This window comes from Schistocerca serialis, chromosome 9 (assembly GCF_023864345.2).
Source record: "Schistocerca serialis cubense isolate TAMUIC-IGC-003099 chromosome 9, iqSchSeri2.2, whole genome shotgun sequence".
NCBI lineage: Eukaryota > Metazoa > Arthropoda > Insecta > Orthoptera > Acrididae > Schistocerca > Schistocerca serialis.
In genome coordinates, this window is record NC_064646.1 from 440576649 (window position 1) to 440601651 (window position 25003).

The 25003-nt window shown below is 43.5% G+C and overlaps 1 protein-coding gene across 2 annotated transcripts in view; it reads left to right on the plus strand.

Moving 5' to 3' along the window:
* The window catches only part of LOC126419261 (synaptotagmin-5-like), a 216470-nt gene that overhangs the window by 35224 nt on the left and 156243 nt on the right, over positions 1–25003 (plus strand). Inside the window, exon 1 of one of the 2 annotated variants that reach the window (XM_050086419.1) lies at positions 20158–20179. The exons of the other annotated variant lie outside the window; for it this stretch is intronic. The gene's annotated coding sequence lies outside the window, so the exon portion shown is untranslated. Of the gene's footprint in view, positions 1–20157; positions 20180–25003 lie in introns of those variants that run through there. 2 annotated transcript variants of the gene reach the window in all.

Sequence of the window (25003 nt, forward strand, 5' to 3'; positions counted from 1 at the left end):
CAGAAGACTGCAAACCTTCTTTCCTTCCCGTCTGGGCAAGCTGTGCAGTGAATAGAGTACATGTAAAGCTTACTGGGACAGGGTAAATGCTAGCTACATTAAAGTCGATAATTCGATCGTAATATTGGCATTGTAATTTGATATTCCCCACAAATGACAAAATTTACAAAAAAAAAGTGAATCTCTCTGTCCACCCACACACTCCTGAGAATGGCACATTAACAATTTGCAATTACGCTCCCCTATTACCGGCAGCTGCGTTGATAAATACTCGGCACCTCGCAAGGATAACTTCTAGATCAAGAATATTAGGTAAGTTGTTGGAAGTGGTTAGCCGTTGGTGAAAATCTCGCTTCTGAGCACACAAAGAGCTCTAACCGCAGAGCGCTGCACGGAACACGCGTTGGTGCAATGCTGCGATACAGACTGTATATCTCCCTTCTAAGACGATGGCCAAGACGCCGATTCCAAGTCCGTACCGCTCGCTGGCTGAAGACGAAGTCCCTCTCCGCAATTCTCTCGTCTCCCACGCGTACGAAAACGCGGCGGAAGAATACTCAGTTTCGGCCAATGTCGAACGCTCTATTATCGCCGAAATCCCTCCACTGAGATCTACCCAGTGATCTAGTTGGTCATAACGTCCCTAGGCAAACGAAATTCCCGTCTTCGCCACGTGTTGCCCAGCACAGGTGGCTCCGGATGCCGGGCTACCCCCAAAAGTTCCGTATTGTCCCGCGTTTCCGGTGAGCGCTACCTGCCGCCCACCTCGGCTCGGCGAGCTAGGGCCATCTGCAGACTTTACATTGCACAATTCTCAACTTCCGAAGCTTTTCACCAACGCTTTAAGTTAGTGGCTCAATCGTGCAGACATGCAGGGAGCACTGCTCGAGAGTGCCTCATATTTATCATAATTCAATAGAATCATGATCTGATGCCTTTATTATTAATAAATGGTTCAAATGGCTCTAAGCACTATGCGACTTAACTTCTGAGGTCATCAGCCGCCTAGAACTTAGAAATAATTAAACCTAACTAACCTAAGAACATCACACACATCCATGCCCGAGGCAGGATTCGAACCTGCGACCGTAGCGGTTGCTCGGTTCCAGACTGTAGGGCCTAGAACCGCACGGCCACTCCGGCCGGCTATTATTAATACTAATGTTGGTAGGCTAACGTGTAAGTGCCCATGTCCTGGCACCTTACATAGGCGCTTCAGTCTGGAACCGCGCGACCGCTACGGTCGCAGGTTCGAATCCTGCCTCGAGCAGGGATGTGTGTGATGTCCTTAGGTTAATTAGGTTTAAGTAGTTCTAAGTTCTGGGGGACTGATGACCTCAGATGTTAAGTCCCATAGTGCTCAGAGCCATTTTTGAACAAGGCGAGATCAGTCAATCATCCATATTGCTGCCCCTGCAACTACTGAAAAAGCTGCTGACTCCCATCGGAACCCTGTGATCCGTATGTTAATCTTGCCTCACCCACGATCTATTCTATCATTGATACCCGCAAATCGTGCCACCGCTGTAAGGTCGATGGTTCGTCTTAGCGACTAAGGAGCGACAAAAATCGTATAAATTTACAACGTAGAACAGGGGTTCATTTTTCACGGACAACCCATGTCCACTAGCACAGAATATCGAAAGGAAGGCAGAACGACAAATGGGTAAGAAGGTGAAAAATATGTGTGGGTAGTGTTATCTCACATAAGTGAGACCTTTTAAATACCTCAGATGTAGTGTCATGTACGATTACAATAACGATAATGAATTTACCACGCAAACGTATCAGCAATACGAAGGACAGATAGAAAAATTTTGTCACTACACTGTACGAGAGAAGCACCAATGAAATTTTTTAATACGGTGATTTGACGCAGACTTTTGTATGTTAGTGAAACGTGCAAGGAGCCCTTGAGTGCGAGATTGCAAGTTCAGTCTCTAGTAACAATTCTGACAGGAAAATACTAGCTGCTTACGGCTCACCATGCGCTTCAGGAGAGCGACAGAAAATGAATGCCCGGGCGGTGCAGAGGTCAACCATAATGGTTGGTATGTATTATACTTCACAAAATGGACGTCGTCGACATTCAAGAAATGTTCAAAACAAACCATTAACTTGCACCATGAACACCGAATAAAAGATGGCGCGCCACAGTGATCGCAAAGGGTCGCACCACCACGGTCAAAGCGAACTCCCACAAGCGGTACAGGACGTTCAACTAGGTATCCGTTCTTAAAGAATGCATAAGGAATCATATTGGCGCAACGGGGTGATAGAAACTGATGGAATGCGATAGCTTGCAAACGAATGCGTAACAGTCTGTCATGGGGCTTATCGTGAAACTGGCTATTCTTTACGGCGTAGCTGCAGATAGTGCGATAATAGGTTTATAGGCAAGGAAAAACACTTATATCCAGAGGCTGAATTTGTCCAGCGTTTCCAGGTGGTATGAACTGCAATGTTAACATTTTTCAGGGTGGATAGTTTGCTCTAAAGAAGTATGATTTTTATACGAAGACCAGGAATCAAGCAAAAACAAGTTATTTTGATCTGCTATTGGCCAAAAGCAGTGCTCACATCGCAGTTGTAGTTCTCTTACACCCATTTTACGACTCTTACTTGCTGTGACGTTAATATTCCCTACTGCCCTTGTCAGATCACGCACACTAGAAAGAATCGTAGAGGGCAGAGCACCTCCAATTTGTCGCAGCACAATAAATAACTTTCTAGGTAACTTACTATCCATATTAATACGAATGCGTTTATGCAATGATGTTATTTCATCTTGATACAACTATCTTGGTATCTCTAATTTCCAAGGTTGTTTTCATTTTTCGGGCCGATTCCGCAGTTTCCTCTGCATCGTCAAGTCGACGCTTTGCTTGAAATTTCGTCATCCAGTTCTTTAGCACTATTTGAAGTTATGCAACCATTCAACTTTTCCCTTGAAATCACTGTAATCTACGTCGCGCGCAATTCGATGTGCGTAACATAGTAGGTTACAATCAAGCATATCCTGGAAACTGTATTGGGCGTCCTTGAAACGCGCAAACACCAGTTTATGTAACAACGGTCATATTACTGCGGACTTTCGAAATCTGTTCATATTACTATGCTGCGGACCACCTCCCATATACGTAATTATGTCCGGTACCTGCTCCTTGGACTATGTGTCACTACTAGAGTCCGGGATTTGTGGCACCCTGTCCGACAAGGGTGACGAACTACATGGTTCGACAACTATCTCAGTATCACTTTCACTTTTAAGCAAGTATTGTAGTCATTGTACATTGTGCGCACAGTCGAGTGTATACGACACTACACATTCTACTCACTCATCTTGCAGAAACGCTAATATTTCATCCACCGCTTCTTTCTCACTCTGCGAAATTCCTCGGGTTCCTTTCTCTTTCTGACGAAATATCAGCTTCGGCAACTGTTGTTGTAGATAGAATGCAATATTTGCTTTTTTTATCATTGCCATTGCTCTGCTTCGTATCATCAGCACTAGCATTGAAGCACTGTTGCGAGTTAATCATCAACTAAGCAGTTTAACTAAGCTCCATAACCTCATGCTGTGCTTAATATTGGGTACCTTGTTTTGCCGTTAGCAGTCAGTATTGTGGTCAGTATTTGGGGTGTCGAATGCCGTATACATCATTGACTTTATGCGACCTCGGACTCAAAGGGTTCATGATAAATATGGAAAACCCAGAAAAAACAGTAGAACTTTGGCGTCCGCAATCGCGTGTCTTAGACCGCTTTTGGTCGAGAACAATTTGTACAACCGACAGGTACGAAGAAGATTGAACGTTCATTGAGAAACGTGAACGCATTCAGGCTACCGGAGGACTTGCATCACAGACCCAAGCGCAGTTGCCTAGGAAGTCCGCTTTCCTGTGACTTCAGCCTGTGTGAAGGCGAATGAAGTAACACTGCGACGGTCACAGGTGACAACAACAAAAATTGCTGGTTTTTGTGTAACAAATTGAAATCCCTGGTTTCGAAACAAGCGGCATAATGCGTGTCTTGCTATTGAAGAACTATGAGGAGAACATTTATCATGTTCAACCACATCACTTGACGAGTCCTCAAGAGCATATTTTCTAGTAACAAGCGTAAAGTATTAACGAAAAATTGTGTTTACTTTACCTCTTTCAATGTACTGTCAATGAAATAAGTCACTCACGTGCTGTCCGATTACGCTACACCACGGTTTCACACTCCACTGTCTTCGGTTGAACGTCTGACGAAGTCACGTGAGTTTGCCTTTGGCTATAGTGCATCTTTCGCAAATTTGCGTTCCCGTGGTTTGTGAACGTGACCTCAACAGTAAACAAAATTATTGGCTTGGTGGAGAACCCACTGATTAACGATGGAGTGCTGAAAAATGATGACTGCGAATTCTTTATGCTGTTCTCAATATCGATTGAGGTAACACTTGTCATGCATATTACTCGGTAGACTTTTCCGCTTCGTTGACGCAAGTTGCAACTCTCTGCCGCTTGAGGGCTCCGAAATGTAGCGTGTAGCGTGGTGGTGCGTACCGTAACGATGACGCTGCGTGAGAAACAGACCATTACAAAACTGAAAGCACGAATTCGAAGAGCTTGTCCACACATGGAGCATCCTCTCATTCAGCAGAATAATGCCGACCACATACGACCGCTGAGATGTCTGCAACAATCCGCCTTGGATTCATGCCATCGATCGTCCTCCATACAATCCCGACCTGGCCCCACCCGATTTTCATCTGTCTCCACAACTTAAGAAACACCTTCGAGGAATTAATTTTGATAGTGATTAAGCGGTGCAAACAGAGGAGATATTGAAGCTCTGACAACAAAGTGAACATTCTGCAGTGGGGGTAACAACAACCTGGTCTCTCGTTGAGATACACTATGTGATCAAAAGTATCTGGACACCTGGCTGAAAATGACTTACAAATTCGCGGCGCCCTCCATCGGTAATGCTAGAATTCTACTGTTGGCACTCCACATGCTCGCGGATGACGTTCACTGGGCATTCGCCATACCCACATCCCGCCATCGAATCGTCACATTGTGTACCGTGATTCGTCACTCCACACAACTTTTTTCCACTGTTCAATCGTCCAATGTTTACGCTCCTTACACCAAGCGAGGCGTCGTTTGGCATTTACCGGCGTGATGTGTGGCTTATGAGCAGCCGCTCCACCATGGAATCCAAGTTTTCTCACCTCCCGCCTAACTGTCATAGTACTTGCAGTGGATCCTGATGCAGTTTGGAATTCCTGTGCGATGGTCTGCCTATTACACATTACGACCCTCTTCAACTGTCGGCGGTCTCTGTCAGTCAACAGACGAGGCGGCCTGTACATTTTTTTGCTGTACATATCCACGTTTCCATTTCACTGTCACATCGGAAACAGTGGACCTAGGGGTGTTTAGAAGTGTGGAAATCCTGCATACACACGTATGACACAAGTGACACCCAATCACCTGACCACGTTCGAAGTCTGTGAGATCCGCGCGGCGCCACATCCGGCTCTGTCACGACGCTAATGACTGCTGAGGTCGCTGATAAGGAGTACCTGGCAGTAGGTTGCAGCACAATGAACCTAATATGAAACACTTATGTTTTTCGGGGTATCCAGATACTTTTGATCACATAGTGTATATGTGTCCGTCGCCAGGGTGAATAAGCTGGCGGGGGAAAAAAAATCTCAGCACCAAGAAGGAGCTGTGCGACACAGCCGAAAATTGGAAGGCGCGTTTCTACATCTGAATGATGATATCTACTCAGATTTCAAGTCAGTCGCATAAGACCGGCGTAAGTAGCGCCACACTGAGAATGCAAATCAGGTTTGCTTTAAATAATCGCTGTAACGATTGTGAGCGTTCGTACCTTTGAAACTGGGCGTGGTGAGTTGATGTCAGTCAAGAATGCCTTTAAGGCAACAAGACACCATTATCAACATTTCACTGAGAATGAACGAGGTCTTGTAATAGGGCTACGAAAAGCTGCATGTTCCTTATATTCAAAAAATGGCTCAAACGGCTCTGAGCACTATGGGACTTAAAATCTGAGGTCATCAGTCCCCTAGAACTTAGAACTACTTAAACCTAACTAACTTAAGGGCATCACACACATCCATGCCCAAGGCAAGATTCGAACCTGCGACCGTAGCGTTCGCGCGATTCCAGACTGAAGCGCCTATTTAAGGTGCCAGGACATGGGCACTTACACGTTAGCCTACCAACATTAGTATTAATAATAGCCGGCCTAGAACCGCTCGGCCACACCGGCCGGCCGTATGTCCCTTACATGATATTGTAGAAGGACTTGGCGGGAATACAGCCACCGCACATGGTGGCTGGCAGCGGTGATCAAAGGTATGTACGATCGCAAGAGGGCTGGGTACTGGTGGGCCACGTGGCCCTGACGAGAGGGTAGACCATCGTGTTTGACGTATGGCTTTGGCGCATCCTACTGCCTCTGCAGCAGCAATCTGAGCAGGAGTTGGCACTACAGTGACACAACGTACTGTTACAGTTCGGTTACGCCAAGGACATCTGCGAGCCGGACGCCCTGTAGCTTGCATTCCACTAACCCCAAACCATCGCTTTTCCGACTTCAGTGCTGTCAAGCGAGAGCTCGTTGGAGAGCAGGATGGAGGCGTGTTGTGTTTTCTGATGAAAGCTGGTGCTGCCTCGTTGCCAGTGGTAGCCGTGTGTTGGTTAGAAGCAGGCCAGTTGTGGGCCTTCACCCAACCTCGTGAAATGGGCGCGAGGGAAAATTCGCACTTCATCGCTACCCTCGAAGACGCTGTGTCCTATCGTCGCGCGTAACACCACGTTCAAACTCACTTAAATCTTGATGCCCTGCCGTTGTAGCAGCAGTAACCGATGTAACAACTGCGCCAGACGCTTGTTGTCCATGCAGCCTGCAACGCCTTCAAATACCATTTGCAAGATATTCATACTCTCTCGCTTACTACGTGCAAACTGTTAGTCCTACAGAAAAGATTAACAGAATCAGTTTATAGGAAATGCCATGTAATTAAATTTAGTACTGGGTTATGTATGCAATAGAGACCATAGTTGCAGAATTATTCAGGAGAAAAGTGCAAAAGTGACCTTGAAACGCGTTTTCTTGAATAATTCCAAAACTGTGGCCTGCAACGAAAACATTTCTCAATATAAAATTTAATTAAATTACATTTTCTAAAAAAAAAAGGTCCTGTTCATTTTTTTCTGTAGGACAAACACTTTACACGTAGAGAGTTAGAGAATTTGAAAATCCTGTACGTGCTTTTTGAGGACGTCATGGGTTTTATAAACCGGTCGGTAGGAGCAGCTTAATCAGCCTACAAGAGCTATAAAGTGAATACCTTAAGAGATATGAGCACCAATTCATCTTCGATACGCATTTCGTCTACTGCAAGCTTTTTGCTTTCCAATTTTGGGAGGAGGTAGTATGGGCTAAAACAAGAAATAAAGTCGAGTATACGTGGGCTCTAAAGTGTATACCTTAATAGCTACGAGCACTTGTTCAGTAGAAGAGATATGTTTCACACTAGCGAAGAAAACAAGTGCTCATAGCTCTTAAAGTGTACATTTAAACCCCATGTGTGCTAGAGATCTTTTTCTTGTTTTGCTTTTCTTCCTCGAAAAATACGGAAAGCAAAAATCTTGCAATAGAAGCGATCTGTTTCGTTATATCGTATATGAACGAGTGATCATACCTCTTTGGTATGCGTTTTGGAACCCATCTTTACTAGGCTTTTTTTACTTATTTTTGCGTAAGAAACCCGTCCCCAAAGTGTGTCGGCGTGTTTTTGGGACATCCATTACACTGAGGTGACAAGAGACAAAGATACCTCCCAATATCGTGTCGGACCTCCTTTTGCCGGCGTAGTGTGATGGACTCAAAAAAGTCGTTGGAAGCCCCTTGCAGAAATATTAAGCCCTGCTGCCTCTAGAGCCGTCCATAGCTGCGAAAGTGTTGCCAATGCAGGATTTTGTGCACGAACTGAATTCTTGATTACGTCCCATAAATGTTCGATGGTAATCATGTTGGGCGATGTGGCTGGCCAGATCATTCGCTCAAATTGTCTAGCATTTTCTTCAAATCAATTTCGAACAACTATAGCCCGGTGACATAGAGCATTGTTATCCGTAAAATTTACATAGTTGTTTGCGAACATGAAGTCCATAAATGACGGTAAATGTTCTCCAAGTAGCCGGAAATAATCGAAGACCCAGTCTATTTTATGTACACAGCCCACCACCATTATGGAGCCACAACTAGTTTGCACAGTGCATTGTTAACAACTAGGGTCAATGTTTTCATAGAGTCTGCACCACACTCGAACCCTACCACCAGCTCCTACCATCTGAACTCGGGACTCATCTGAACAGGCCATGGTTTTCCAGTCGTCTAGGGTCAAACCAATTGGTTCACTAGCCCAAGGGAAGCGCTGCAGGCGATGTCGTGCCGTTAGCAAAGGCACTCGAGTCGCTCGTCTGCTGCCGTAGCCCGTTAAAGCCAAATTTCGGCGCATTGGCCAAACGGATACGTTCGTCCCACATTGATTTGTGCGTTTATTTCACGCAGTGTTGGTTGTTAGCACTGACAAATCTAAGCAAACGCTGCTGCTCTTGGTCGTTAAGTGAAGGCCGTCGACCACTGCGTTGTCCATGGTGGGAGGTAATTCCTGAAATTTCCTATTCTCGGTTCACTCTTGACATTGTGGATTACGGAATGTTGAATTCCGTAACGATTTCCGGAATGGAACGTCCCATGTGTTCATATCTCCAACTAACATTCCAGGTTCAGAGTCTGTTAATTCCCGTTGTGCTGTCATAATCACGTTGAACTCTTCTTCACATTAATTACCTGTGTACAAATGACATCACCTCCAGTGCACTGCCCTTTTACCCAAATGCCTTGTGTACGCGTTGCTACCGCTCTCTGTGTATGTGCATATCACTATCCCATAATGTTGGTCACCTCAGTGTGTATCTGCACTCACACAGGTTTCACTGTTTCTTTGATTTGTGACTGGAGCAGTTTAATCGCGTGCGCGATCTATCTATGAATCGTTTGAAGTTTTGAACTTTGTTTTGTTTGTATCCTGTATTTTCTGTGACGGAGATCAGAGATCTGGGATCATTTGCCACTGAACTAGTTATCGCATAAAAGAAGGACACGACTATAAAAGAACTCCTCTCTAGTTATAAAATATTCATCAGCCATAGCGTTTAAGGAAAAGTTTTGAAAAAACTTTCAGAACACGTTCTTCACACATAGAAGAAGAAAATACTCAGGTGAACCCAAACATTATGACCAGCTGCTTAATAATGTGTTGGTCAACCTTTGGAACACAATACAAGTAGCTATTCTGCGTGGCACGGGTTTGATAAGTTCTTGATAGGGTTCTTAAGGATTATATGACACCAGATGTCAACGCACAGGCCATGCAATTCCTGCAAATTTCGGCTAATGGTTTGTGGTGCGGAGCTAGCGCCTTATGATGTCCCAAATGTGTCCCATTGATTTCAGAACAGCTGAATTTGGTGGGCAGATATAAACGCGTGTCACTGTCATGCTCTTCAAACCTACCTACCTGGAAGATGCCAGCACCGTCGGGAAAGACATTATGCAGAAAGGGACGAAAGTAGTGAGCGGTAATGTTAACGTAGTACAAGGCTGTCATGGTGCCTTCCATTACTACCAAAGGACCCTTGGAAGCCCATCTGAATGTTACCCATAGGATAATACAGTCCACACCCGACTGCATACGTGGTGCGGTGCGTGTTTTTAGCAGCCGTTCACGTGGATGACGACCGTCGACCTGGTGTAACAAGAAACGTGGTTCATTCGACCAGACGATATGTTTCCATTGACCCACTGTCCAATTTCAATGATCCCGTGCTCACAGCAGTCGTAATCGACGATGTCGTTGAGTCAACTTGGGACCACGTAGCTTCCGTGTACTGGAGAGCTCCATGGTCAACAATTACCACTGAACGCTGTTCTCTGAAACACTTGCGCCTGCACCAACATTGTATGCTGTCGTCATGTCTGCTACAGATCGCCGCATATCCTGATTTACAGAATGGGAAAGCCTCAGACCTCCACGTCCGTGGATATAGGACGCCTTCTCGCCTGTTTGTGATATCACCGTCATTCAACTACACTCCAGAGATGCTCACGACACTTTGCACGCGAACAGCTGATTAGCTTTGCTGTTTCTTAAATGCTAGTTTCCATAACAATCTGCCCTTGATCATAGTCGCTATTTCATTGGATAGTTCCTTTTGCAGCCCGTATAGTCGCTAGAACGATTCTCCATTCGTCCCTGCTTCGCTTACATACCTTGAAGAGCCAAAGGAACTGGTACACCTGCCTGATATCGTTTATGTGAGCACGCAGTAGTGCCGCAACGCGACATGGCATGGACTCGACTAATGTCTGAAGTAGTGCTGGAGGGAATTGGCACCATGAATCCTGCCGGGCTGTCCATAAATACGTAAGAGTACGAGGGGGCTTAGATCTCTTCTGAACAGCACGTTTCAAGGCATCCCAGATAGCTCAATAATGTTCATGTCTGGTGAGTCTAGTGGCCAGCGGAAGTGTTTAAACTCAGAAGGGCGTTGCTGGAGCCACTATGTAGGAATTCTGGACGTGTGGGGTGTCGCATTGTCCTGCTGGAATTGCCCATGTCCGTCGGAATGCACAATGGACATGAATGGATGCAGGTGATCAGACAGGATGCCTATGTTCTTGTGACCTGTCAGAGTTGTATCTATACGTATGAGGTATCCTATATCACTCCAACTTCACACGCCCCATACCATTACAGAGCCTCCACCAGCTTGAACAGTCTCCTGCTGACATACAGGGTCCATGGAATCATGAGGTTGTCTCCATACCCTTACACGTCCATCCACTCGATACAATTTGAAACGAGACTCGCCCGACCAGGCAACATGTTTCCAGTCATCAACAGTCGAATGTCGGTGTTGACCAGACTACGCGGGGCGTACAGCATTGTATCGTGCGGTCATCAAGGATACACGAGTGGGGCTTCAGCTCCGAAAGCACATATCGATGATGTTTCGTTGAATGGTTCGCACGCTGAGACTTGTTGATGACTCAGCATTGACATCTGCAGCAACTTGCGGACGAGTTGCACTTCTGTCGCGCTGAACGATTCTCTTCAATCGTCGTTGGTTCCTTTCTTGCAGGATTTTTTCCCGGCCGCAGCAATATTGCAAACTTGATATTTTGCCTGATTCCTGATATTCACGGTACACTCGTGAAATGGTCGTACGGGAAAATCCCCACTTCATCGCTGCTTCGGAGATGCTGTGTGCCATCGCTCGTGCGCCGACTATAACACCACGTTCAAACCCACTTAAATCTTGATAACCTGCCATTGTAGCAGCAGTAACAGCTGTAACCTAACAACTGCGCCGTGTGTGTGTGTGTGTGTGTGTGTGAGAGAGAGAGAGAGAGAGAGAGAGAGAGAGAGAGAGTGTGTGTGTGTGAGAGAGAGAGAGAGAGAGAGAGAGAGAGAGAGAGAGAGAGAGAAAGATTCTGTCTGTGTTCGTTCGTGCATGCAGACCAGGCATCTGTATGTTTTGAAATGCAGATTGTTTTATGCAGAGTATTGATAGCAAATTGATGGTTCAGTCGTCCGAGGAGAAAGTTGTGTGTGCTGTAATTACCTCTAAGTTGCTTACCTTAAAGTGCACACAAACTCACACAACTCACCATTTACGTCAGTCAGATGTAGGAGGATATGGTAGGTGACTATGTTTTGCTTGAAGCAGTTACGGAGGTAGCTGGCGAGGTAGGGCGCCTTCGCCTCTGCCTTTATAGGGTTCGCAAGCATTGTCGATTCTGCGATCCAGCACCACTTCGGAAATTGAACGCTTTGAGGTGAAGACAGAAACTCTGAACTGAAGTGTCTCTGATAGCGAGGCGGTGAGAACAAAGTGACGGTAGGTAGTTTTGTGCCCGACACTTTTCCCTTGTAATCAGTAGCGAATTGCTGTGCCAAGTGGGTCGCTGATAGGAGGTCAGCGCTCTTTGGCGCAACGCTACACTTGCAGCAAACAGTAGACAGTTCCGTGCAGGGCCTGCCCTAGACTTTGACTACGAGGAGAATGTCGTGTAAGCTGTGCAGTCTACCGAATCCCTTTTTAGAACTAATACTTGCAAGTAATAGTCTTCTGAAGACGCTTCCCACATCATCAGCACTTACCACACGTTAAGTAACTGTCCATCAGGACCGGTCCAAATAAAATATTTCTGTGCCGCATCCCTTATGTTTTTCGTCTCCGTTGCAGAATGTCACAACGATCTAATAATAAAGTACTCTTGATTTTAGCCTTTCTCCATACGAAACGAACAGGCTTCAATACTTATGTCCAGCCAATCTTCTGTTGGCAGAAGTGTAGAACGCTTCTGTTCTGTCCCTGATGGCACGTTTGTTGAATTCATCAACAACTTTGATTTCATCACGTTTCCTCCTAAGTTGAAGAGAAGAAAATTTTTTTTTAATAACTGAAATTGCATTCAAGAATTAATCTTTTTCGAAATGCGTTAAATGTATTGTTAGTATTACTATATGGATCTGTATTTAATAAAAAGTGCTCTGCCAGTAACAGAGCACACATTTTAAAGTAACTGGGACCAAATGCGGAGCTGTTTTAAAATAGTCTCTAATAAAATTACAATTGAAGCTGAGATTTCGTTGCCAGGAGTTACTGCGCATACGTCTGGGTGATTCCTAACAAACACTCTAATTCTGTCAGTGCTGTGCGAGCTCTTGCCAGTATACCTGAACATTGCAGCTCTAAGGGAAGACTGTGTAATTTGATGTAATAGTTCTTTTGAACTTTTATCAGCATCGCATTACTTCACAACATTTAGCACCATTTTCCGGTATTACTTTCTGATAATCGCTTTCCGTCTCATCACTCGTTTTCGAAAAATCACAATCAAAATAGCGGAACAAGAAGCATACAGCGACAGCACAGCTTAGTGAAAAAGCAAACAATCGGTGAACACCGACTTATAGTACACTGCACATTTCGTAACGAACATCTGCCAATAACTATGGCACGAAGTTTTCTGAGTGTTGCTTGCTGCACCAGATCAGCACTATAGACTCCACTCGCCATGATATAGAGACATCAACAAAAGTGTTGCATCACCCTGATATGTCGTGCAGATGCGCTGCTGTTGTCACTACCCCTGTACCGATCGGAAGGTCACAACTGACTATTTTTATAAATATACACACAGTTACCATGAATGCTACGTACGAGCAGCACATCACACTCAAATGCGATGCAGCGTTTCAGCACCAGCATTAGAGGCGTCTGTGGAACAGTGGAGTGACATCCATCATTCCACGAAGGACAGTCGCGACCAATGATGCGGTCCACATCAAACTGGGGAAGTTGCTCGTCGTGTGCACCGGAGTTCAAGTGACGTGGTGCGGACGAGGACACGGTTCCAGTTGACAGGCAGTGTTGAGCACTCGCGCCGCACAGGCCGTCCACGTTTCGATTGGTGCGCAAGATGATCGATTTCTACGACTTTTGAGTCAAGGAACCGATGACTGAGTGCTCCAGAAATGAATTCGGTATTCGAAGAGGCTGCCGGACGTCATGTACCGCATCAAACTATTTGGAGATGATTGCATGATGTAAATCTCCATTCCCGAGAGCGGCAAGGACCACTTCGTTCACCACAGCACCATGGGCAAGAAATAATGCACAGTGGACGCCCCAGGACTGCCGTAGGGTGTTGTTTATAGAAAAATGTCGGACCTGTTGACACCCTAATAATCGCAGACAACATGTTTGGAGACAACCCAGAAACATCGAACACCTCCAACAATTGCCCTCAAACGTGCACCAAGGTGGTGGTGGAGTGACGTACTGCAGCGACATTATATGGGGCCACCGTACACCTTCTGTGGTTGTTGGGGGCAATCCCACTGTTCTAATGTACAGCGTCGAGATCTAACCAATAGTGGCAGATATCGCCAACATTTTGATGAAAATTTCATCTTGACGGATAATAAGCCGCGGGATCATCATACAGTTCTCGTAAATAAATTCTTTCAGCGTACTAGGATCATCAGAATGGAATGGCGTGCCTGTTTGCCTGATATAGATACAATCTAACATGTGTGTATCGATTGAGCTGTTTTGGGCAATGATCCTGTACCACTTATGCAGAATCGCCTTGGAAGAGTGTGACGATTTGGACAAGAACTGGCTTGATGATCTTATCGATAGTATGCCAGGACGAATTCAAGCCTGAATCGATGCATGGGGACGTTCCACCATAAACTGACGTTGTGACGTTGGCCAGGAATGCGGTTCCGCCCGCCCCTCTCCCCCTCCTCCCCTCCCCCATGGGAAACAGACGATTTTGTCGTTGCATAAAAGTTTTTTTTTAATTTCGTGATCAAGAAATCTTGCATATCAGCCAGTTTTTGTTTTCTGTGCCATGAATTTCGAAGTAAAGGTATGATGCATAGCTTTTGCTGATGTGTGTAGTTCCCACGTTGCAGAGCTGGTAGTTCTCGTGTTGCAGAGCTTGCACAATATAACTTGGTCCATCATGCACCCGAAATGCCTTCCCATTCTCAGCACCGGGCAAGTCCGAGAGAGCGACTCCCTCAATTTGTTGTCACCTACTCACTGTGTACTTTATCCGTTATGAACGAAACATTCTCTGCACACTTTGGCACGGCCAAAGCTACACTGCAGGAACAGAGGTGTGCACAAACTGGTTGCGATCTCTCTCAAACGATTTTAAAGAAAATACCTGCTAAAAAAATGATTCTGTCGCACCTCATAGCCTCATTCATCAGCTTTATGATGAACTACCTATCATTTTGTTAATGGTCATATTTACTGTGATATTTCGACATTAAGTAAGCTGCTACATGCAATTAGAATAGTTTGAAATGAAAAGTAGGAGTTGATCTGAGTTTCCATTTGGTGTAGGTAACGTCATATATTACTGGCTACTTTATTCTTTGAACTTGAGATGAGATCTATATCTATCTCCAATCTCGAGAAAATGGGTTGTTTGTAGTGCACTCACTTACACTTGTCTGTGCAAACAGTAGAATGAAGTATTCGTAACACCCCTCGAAACAATAGAATGAAATGTGGAGACAGAAACACACTAAACCCGAAAAGAAGAGCAAGTACACAAGCAACGAAAATTGACTAAAAGTAACAAATAAAGGAATTGATAATTGGAATTAATGTATATAGGTTCATCCTGGTTACCGATTCCTATCGTTCCATGGTTCATAGTTAATGATTTGTGAAATATAATAGGATTTCGCATTTGTAATGAACGTCAGTTCTACTTACCGATTCCAATATTAGTAACCTTTTCGCAAAGAGAGCCATTAGAAGCGCAGAAATCCTATTACAAAACTGCTGGAAAACCGTTCGCCAAATTATGAATCGTAGAATGGTTGGAATCGGTGGCTAGAATTGGTGTACATAGGAGATCAGTTCTAATTACTGATTCCATTTAGTCGATGGTTCATAATTTTGAAAGTTTTTGCAGAAAATCTGTGCGCTAGGTTTTTGTAGGATTTCTAAATTTCTTGTTGTTGTTGTTATGGTCTTCAGTCCTGAGACTGCTTTGATGCAGCTCTCCATGCTACTCTATCCTGTGCAAGTTTCTTCATCTCCCAGTACCTACTGCTGCCTACATCCTTCTGAATCTGCTTAGTGTATTCATCTCTTGGTCTCCCTCTACGATTTTTACCCTCCACGCTGCCATCCAATACTAAATTGGTGATCCCTAGATGCCTCAGAACTGTCCTGCCAACCGATCCCTTCTTCTAGTCAAGTTGTGCCAAAAATTCCTCTTCTCCCCAATCCTATTCAATACCTTCTCATTAGTTATGTGATCTACCCTTCTAATCCTCAGCATTCTTCTGCAGCACCACATTTCGAAAGCTTCTATTCTCTTCTTGTCCAAACTGTTTATTGTCCACGTTTCACTTCCGTACATGGCTACACTCCATACAAATACTTTCAGAAACGACTTCCTGACACTTAAATCTGTACTCGATGTTAACAAATTTCTCTTCTTCAGAAACGCTTTCCTTGCCATTGCCAGTCCACATTTTATATCCTCTCTACTTCGACCATCATCAGTTATTTTGCTCCCCAAATAGCAAAACTCCTTTACTACTTTAAGTGTCTCATTTCCTACAGATTCAATAACATCGGGGATAGGCTACAACTCTGTCTCACTCCCTTTCCAACCACTGCTTCCCTTTCCTGTCCCTCGACTCTTATAACTGCCATCTGGTTTCTGTACAAATTGTAAATAACCTTTCACTCCCTGTATTTTACCCCTGCCACCTTCAGAATTTGAAAGAGAGTATTCCAGCCAACATTGTCAAAAGCTTTCTCTAAGTCTACAAATGCTAGAAACGTTGGTTTGCCTTTCCTTAATCTTTTTTCTAAGGTAAGTCGTACGGTCAGTATTGCCTGACGTGTTCCAACATTTCTACGAAATCCAAACTGATCTTCCCCGAGGTCGGCTTCTACCAGTTTTTCCATTCGTCTGAAAAGAATTCACGTTAGTATTGTGCAGCTGTGACTTATTAAACCGATAGTTCGGTAATTTTCACATCTGTCAACACCTGCTTTCTTTGGGATTGGAATTATTATATTCTTTTTGAAGTCTGAGGGTATTTCGCCTGTCTCATACATCTTGCTCACCAGATGGTAGAGTTTTGTCAGGACTGGCTCTCCCAAGGCTGTCAGTAGTTCTAATGCAATGTTGTCTGCTCCTGGGGCCTTGTTTCGACTCAGGTCTTTCAGTGCTCTGTCAAACTCTTCACGCAGTATCGTATCTCCTATTTCATCTTCATCTACATTCTCTTCCATTTCTATAATACTGTCCTCAAGAACATCGCCCTTGTATAGACCCTCTATATACTCCTTCCACCCTTCTGCTTTCCCTTCTTTTCTTAGAACTGGGTTTCCATCTGAGCTCTTGATATTCATACAAGTGGTTCTCTTATCTCCAAAGGTCTCTCTAATTTTCCTGTAGGCAGAATCTATCTTACCCCTAGTGAGATAAGCCTCTACATCCTTACATTTGTCCTCTAGCCATGACTGCTTAGCCATTTTGCACTTCCTGTCGATCTCATTTTTGAGACGTTTGTATTCCTTTTTGCCTGCTTCATTTACTGCATTTTTATATTTTCTCCTTTCATCAATTAAATTCAGGATTTCTACTAGCCCTCGTCTTTTTACCTATTTGATCCTCTGCTGCCTTCACTACTTCATCCCTCAAAGCTACCCATTGTTCTTCTACTGTATTTCTTCCCCCCATTCTTGTCAATTGTTCCCTTATGCTCTCCCTGAAGCTCTGTATAACCTCTGGTTTAGTCAGTTTATCCAGGTCCCATCTCCTTAAATTCCCACCTTTTTGCTGTTTCTTCAGTTTTAATCTACAGATCATAACCAATAGATTGTGGTCAGAGTCCACATCTGCCCCTGGAAATGTCTTACAATTTAAAACCTGGTTCCTAAATCTCTGTCTTACCATTATATAATCTATCTGAAACCTGTCATTATCTCCAGGTTTCTTCCATGTATACAACCTTCTTTTATGATTCTTGAACCAAGTGTTAGCTATGATTAAGTTATGCTCTGTGCAAAATTCTACCAGGCGGCTTCCTCTTTCATTTCTTCCCCCCAACCCATATTCACCTACTACGTTTCCTTCTCTTTCTTTTCCTACTATCGAATTCCAGTCACCTATGACTATTAAATTTTCGTCTCCCTTCACTACCTGAATGATTTCTTTTATCTCATCATACATTTCTTCAATTTCTTCGTCATCTGCAGAGCTATAGACTTGTACTACTGTCGTAGGCGTGGGCTTCGTGTCTATCTTGGCCACAATAATGCGTTCACTATGTTGTTTGTAGTAGCTTACCCGAACACCTATTTTTTTATTCATTATTAAACCAACTCCTGCATTACCCCTATTTGATTTTGTATTTATAACCCTGTATTCACCTGACCAAAACTCTTGTTCCTCCTGCCACCGAACTTCGCTAATTGCCACTATATGTAACTTTAACCTATCCATTTCCCTTTTTAAATTTTCTAACCTACCTGCCCGATTAAGGGATCTGACATTCCACGTTCCGATCCGTAGAACGCCAGTTTTCTTTCTCCTGATAACGACGTCCTCTTGAGTAGTCCCCGCCCAGAGATCCGAATGGGGGACTATTTTACCTCCGGAATATTTTACCCAAGAGGACGCCATCATCATTTATCCATACAGTAAAGCTGCATGCCCTCGGGAAAAATTACGGCTGCAGTTTCCCCTTGCTTTCAGCCATTCGCAGTACCAGCACAGCAAGGCCGTTTTGGTTAGTGTTACAAGGCCAGATCAGTCAATCATCCAGACTGTTGCCCCTGCAACTACTGAAAAGTCTGCTGCCCCTCTTCAGGAACCACGCGTTTGTCTGGCCTCTCAACAGATACCCCTCCGTTGTGGTTGCACCTACTGTACGCAAGCCTCCCCACCCTCGGCAAGGTCTATGGTTCATGGGGGGCTAAATTTCTTCCGATCTCTGAATTACTGCGAAAACGTGACAAATATTGTAGGTACCGATATCGAGCTGTTTTCCTTTTTCATAGAAGTTAAGAGGGTAATACTAAATTTAGAAATCTTGTAACAATCTAATGCATGCACTTACTGCAAGAAAGGTCTGAATAACGAACGGTGCAATAGTTGAAATCTGTGATTATAATTAACCTACACAGGATGATTCAAAAATATTTACGAACTGAGACGGCACACCGTGCATACAACAAGGATCAGTAATCATACAGGAACTGGGGGTCCCAAATGCCAAGTGAGGCTACTAAATGCTGGAAATGGACGCCCACTACTGGAGATGCTCAAACTTTTGTCCACATTCATCGAGACTACGTTCGACGCTGCATTGAACGGTGCACCCTCTCAAGCATATATGGTGTACCTCTAAGATGCCGCAACAATGCTGCCCATTAGATCCCCTAGATGTAACAGGTGGTTCATACGTACCTCCCTTCAGGTAGACGTCGATTGGGGACAGATCGGGTGATCGTGGTGGCCATGCGAGTGGTCCGCCGCGATCAATCCAGCGGCCCGTAAAGGTTGCCTACAGATGTGTGCTCACCTGTCTGCCTAAATGCAAGGGATCTCTGTCGTGCTAAACTCGAATGCGGTGATGAAGAGACATGGGGACTGATGTGTTGGTAAATGTGCCAACACCTTGTAGATAGAGGCGGCCTAATGCACGCTATCTAACGCAGACGGGCGTGAATTCTGGAACAGGGTAAGTAGTGAATGGTAGCAAGAAAAGTACGTTGTTTTGGGAATACTTAACTTTTATATAGTCCTTTGGTTTACAACGTTCTGGATGAGACATTTCATGCGATAACTATCAAACTATGTAAGGCTAATGGCGCCTTGCTAGGTCGTAGCCATGGACTTAGCTGAAGGCTATTCTAACTGTCTCTCGGCAAATGAGAGAAAGGCTTCGTCAGTATAGTCGCTAGCAAAGTCGTCGTACAATTGGGGCGAGTGCTATTCCGTATCTCGAGACCTGCCTTGTAGTGGCGCTCGGTCTGCGATCACACAGTGGCGACACGCGGGTCCGACGTACTAAATGGACCGCGGCCGATTTAAGCTACCACCTAGCAAGTGTGGTGTCTGGCGGTGACACCACAGGGACGTCATTCAGCATGTCCGGCAGAATATCTTGCAGGAATACGAGATACTTCCGTCCACGAAGTCGGTCCGGGAGAATGTACGGCCCAGTTAAACAGTCCCCAGCGTTGCCAGCCCGAACGTGACGGTAGCGCCATCTCGTGGCGTTGGCAACCCCCGGTTCCTATGTGACTGCTGATCCTTGTATGTCCGATGTGCCAAATCAGTTTCAAACGTTTATTTTTTCGTCATCCTGTATCGCTAAACTCTAGTTACCGATTGCAATATTTGTAATTTTCTCATTGTAGTTTAGAGAGTAATTACTAATGCAATCATCCTATTACGTTTCAGTGACCCGTCGGCTGGGAAAACATAATGAAACCTGGAAAGATCCATTGAATCGGTAACTAGAATTGACCTACGTAACTAATATCTGTTTATCGATTCCAACCATTCCATGGCAAATTATCAATCTATGTAGGTCAGTTCTAGCTACTACGTCCAAAAATCATTATTAATCGCCGTTTTTACAGTACGTATGTGCAGTGGTATGTTGTAGGTTTTGTAGTTACTTCTTGTACTATTGCAATAAATAAATTGTTTACTTGTTGCAGAAATAAGAGAAGAAAAAAAGCAATGGAAATGCAGAAAAAAACCACTGCAAACACAAGTAGCAAAAACGCACTACTTGCATACTTTGGAATCGACAAGTAAAATTTACCTTTATAGGACAAATCTACTAACCCATTTCCAAAAACGTTATTGTCCAAAGTAGTATAGAAAACATTTCCAAAAATGATAAACCTTGGAATCGGTAACTCTAATCCCCGTAACTCATATCGCCTACAGCATCCCAGAAAATGATACACCTTGGAATTTGTACCTCATAATGAAAGTACAAGTGGCACAGGTATTGGAAAATCTTCGAAATGGGAAAAAGAAGATCATTATACAGAAAGTTACCACGTATAAACTTGGAGAGAAGTGAAAGATCATGGCTGACCAGAAGAACAAAATAAGGACAGAACACGCAGTAAGAATGCTAATAGTTGAAACTATAACAAAATAAGCAAAAACCAAAATGATGAATGAAAAATGTAATAAGCAACACTGAATGCCAGGCACGAAAGAGGTACCATCCAAATTAGGTTCTTTCCCACCCACATGCCCTGCCCGCTCTCAAAATTGTGAAATAAAAAACACAAAGAAAAGCAAAGAAGCAAACACAGCAGACCTCACGCACAAGACTCAAGAAGCCAACGCCTCGCTCCTCTATTTTACTCAAAAATACTGAAGCATCAAAATACTTCTCCCCAAAGTAACAAACCTTCAACCACAGTAAATGAAAAAAAGAAGAAAGCATAAAACAAAAATGAGTGAAATACTGGGTTTATATTCTCTTTCTTTGCCGTTTAGGGTGCAACTAGATCCGTCAATTCATTCTCGTGTTTTTGCTCTTTTTATGCTTATTTTACAATTAGTCGTGGTTCTTAATATTGTACTATGGCTTAGGTAATAAAAGTAAACTGTTTCGCATTACTTAAAAAAGCAATAAGAACTAACATATGTCTTACGGAGCTCTTCTGCGGCCAAAGATCTTAATAGACAGTTCCGTTCGCTTCGCTGGGTGCGCTAGTGTCGCTCTAGCTGACAAATGGTGGTAACATTCACAGCAGTTAATGCTGTGAGAGTATACATTGCGATCTATTGTAGAAGTTCTTTGTGTCGAGTTGACATTGTGCTGTTCGTTTGTCGAGTTATTGTCGCCGAGGCGTCAGTTTGTAAATTCAAATTTGTTAATTTCTCATCGTAATGTTTTCCTGATTCATTCGTTGGTATGTCGTAACAGTGGTTTTTAATTTGTGGTTCGTGTTTGTTGCGAAAGTCTCCCTGTATATTTTGAATTAGCGATATCTGGTGAACTTGTTCTTCCATTGTTCTGTTGTGCAGATTCCGATTCTGCTTTGCTTGATTTTTGTTCTGCGTCAGAAATTTTTAATTTGTGGTTCGTGTTTGTTGCGAAAGTCTCCCTGTATATTTTGAATTAGCGATATCTGGTGAACTTGTTCTTCCATTGTTCTGTTGTGCAGATTCCGATTCTGCTTTGCTTGATTTTAGTTCTGCGTCAGAAATTTCGATGGACGAGGATTCGAATTCCGATTCACGTGATTAGTGATTTCAGTTTTTGTGCTTATCAAACTCACTGTTTCCATAATTTTTATGTGCGCCTTTCTCGTGGGCGCGCTTCTGATATCCACCTGAAAAACTTTTCAAGTTACGTGTTCAAATGTAATATTTTTAATGTTGGATAATTTTTTTAAGAAATAATATAAGCTATATCTTCTATTCTGCAGCAGCTTGTTGTCACTTCTTCCAATTTGCGCTACTTGATGGCCAGTCAGTTTACTGTTGTGGCGTAGCTACTTTTAAGGTGTGCTGGCTGTTAAATGTAAAAAGCGCCGTGACATAGGCATAATGGACCAGTGGCACACTTTTATGTTGGATTGGATCTTCAATATAATTTAGATGGATATGGCTAGACACGGAATCTTCTGGAATTCTGTCGGTTTATAATAACTGCTTCCGATCTTTTAAGTCTGTAGTAGTATAGTATTAGATCTGCATCAGATTTTGGTGTAGTAATAATAAAGTTACTTTCCATTTTTTGGTCATTAGGTTTCCAGGTTTTGTTTGGGATTAATGGCTGCTGTTGCAGTTGTTCAAACTGTTATTTTGTTAATACTGCGAGCTGGAAGTGTGGAATTGTCAGTGAAGGCACGCTTACAGTTTGTCTGTTGCGGAATTCTTTCACTGTTTGTAAAACATGCTGCGTACCAGTTGCTTCTTACGGCGAAAGACTAGGATTCCGAATTTTGTAAGTTGTTGCAAATGTTTCCACTATTGTTGTGGTTATATGAAAATGAAATGATCGTATGTCAACTAGAGACCATACTATATGCATCACCAAAACCTTAAAATATGCGTGCAAATTGCATGAAAAATGCTTAAAATGCCTTGTAAGTATCGAAATGTGCAAGATCAAATAATAAAAAAAACATGGTAGACTTCGTGCGTTATATCTCAAAAGTCGAATCTGAGCTTATCAATTACGAGGAAGAGCGCCGCCCACGTGAAAAATCGGTACATTTGGAACGCTGATGTCATTTTCTGAATACTTTCTGGTGGAGGTGAGGAAAGGGTCCTTTCTGGGATTACTTCTAAAAATTTGCAAAATGGGGACGCATACCTTGTTTCAAGAATTGTTCGTTCTTTGCTATTGTTGTCGGTAACAAGCGGAAGCGACGCGAGTGAGTCGCAGTGAAACAATGGATATGTACAGGACCAACTTCGAGATATATTGCACGCAGAGGGGCACGATCAAAAAGTCCGTGATATTTTATGTAAAAAGCAACATACAATAGTGAATTTTTTACCAGCATTAACTTTTAACTAATACTATTGGATCAAAGCATCATTTACAGATTTACACAAACGACTAAGTACTGTTCCAAATTTTCGGTAGTAAGATTGTGTCTTCTATCACTCAAAACATTTTTATAAGCAGAAAAGAACCGTTCTGCATCAACTGACGTAACTGGGCAGTATTTGAATGTGGGTGTTATGTTGGCACTTAAGTTTCTGGTAAAAGTTCGCCTATCCCATTAATAAAACTATCAATTTGACAAAAGCGTTCGAAGCCTGGGTTATCGTTTGAAATGTTTTCAAACTTCTTTAGTTTTCTTGGGAATACCTCTGGCAATGAGAAGTTCACTAAAATAATTTTATTCATTATCTGAACAGATTCATTCAACGCCAAACCTTGAGTTTCAAGCTTTTTAATACTTGCAGGTATGTGGCAAAAATGAGTGCTAATCACAGCAATCATTTTTAATACCGGAATCATTCAGATCTTTCTTGCACTGGCGAACCACCAAAGCTTCTGCCTTCTTACTACCCCTCTCATACCCTTATTCACAAATCTAGCGATCGTAGAATGATTTACTTTTTCAAGTTCTTTGCAGCCCGCTAAATAGGAAGAAGGCTCTTCTTTTAAAGCACCAACAATTAAATTTGCAATGTAACGGCCACAAGTGTCAGTAGTTTCGTCAACTAAAATCTACATAATGATGTCCTTGAGAACATTGTGTAGTTCTTCCAGAACATTTACGTAAATTATCGGTATGTAACTTTTAAGCAATGTTGATTCAGCTGGTATATTTTGATTTAAGCAATTTTGCGCAGGAAGCCTTTGAGGGTATGGGTTGTAAGTGTGTGAAGAGGAATATTGCTTGCAACGAATGCTTCATACAAATCCATGTTAAACCGAGTTTTTTGGATACCTTTGAACAAATCTCTGCTACTGCAACTCCGTGTTATCAGAAGTAGTTGTCGAGGGCCGTGCGGGATTAACCGGGCGGTCTAGCGCTGCAGTCATAGACTGTGCGGCTGGTCCCGGCGGAGGTTCGAGTCCGCCCTCGGGCATGAGTGTGTGTGTTTGTCCTTAGGATAATTTAGATTAAGTAGTGTGTACGCTTAGGGACTGATGACCTTAGCAGGTAAGTCCCGTAAGATATCACACACATTTGAACATTTTTTTGTTGTCGTGGTCCTTTCTCCTGCATTCCTCCGATATGAAGATTTGTCTTTACATACTGGCCTGTTTGAAACTTTTTTTTGCACAAAACGTTTTTCTCGCAAACTCGACAATATAAAACAATTCCATGAAAATGTTCCAGGATGGTCAGCTATCCGCGAAACGACGTTTCTTTTTTCGGGCGGCATGGCGCGTACAATGTTACACACTACACATTTGTAAACACGTTCAACTGTGCACGGCGCGGGCGCAGGAGCATTGGATTCGGTCTGCCTGTTCCTGTTCCTCTGCTGTAATGATTTCGCTAAGCAGTGGCCTCTCGGTTAGCGACTGCAGGCAGTTGTAGGTCGCGGTCGATCTGTGAGACAGAAAAACTGTAAACATACAGCGAAAATAAGCATCGTCACTAGTTTTTAGTTAAAATATGCCATAACCGGCGGAAAGGAGCCAACTATGCAACATGCAGATGCATATAATCCGGTCTCTAGTCATTAATAAACATCCCAACAACCACCACCATCTAGTCATTAATAATCGTGCTTGTTTGGCCGTCTGGTGTACGACATGTTTGCCGCTACTTCAGGACGAAGCGTCGATGAAAATGAGATGAAATGATAAGAACAACGAACACCC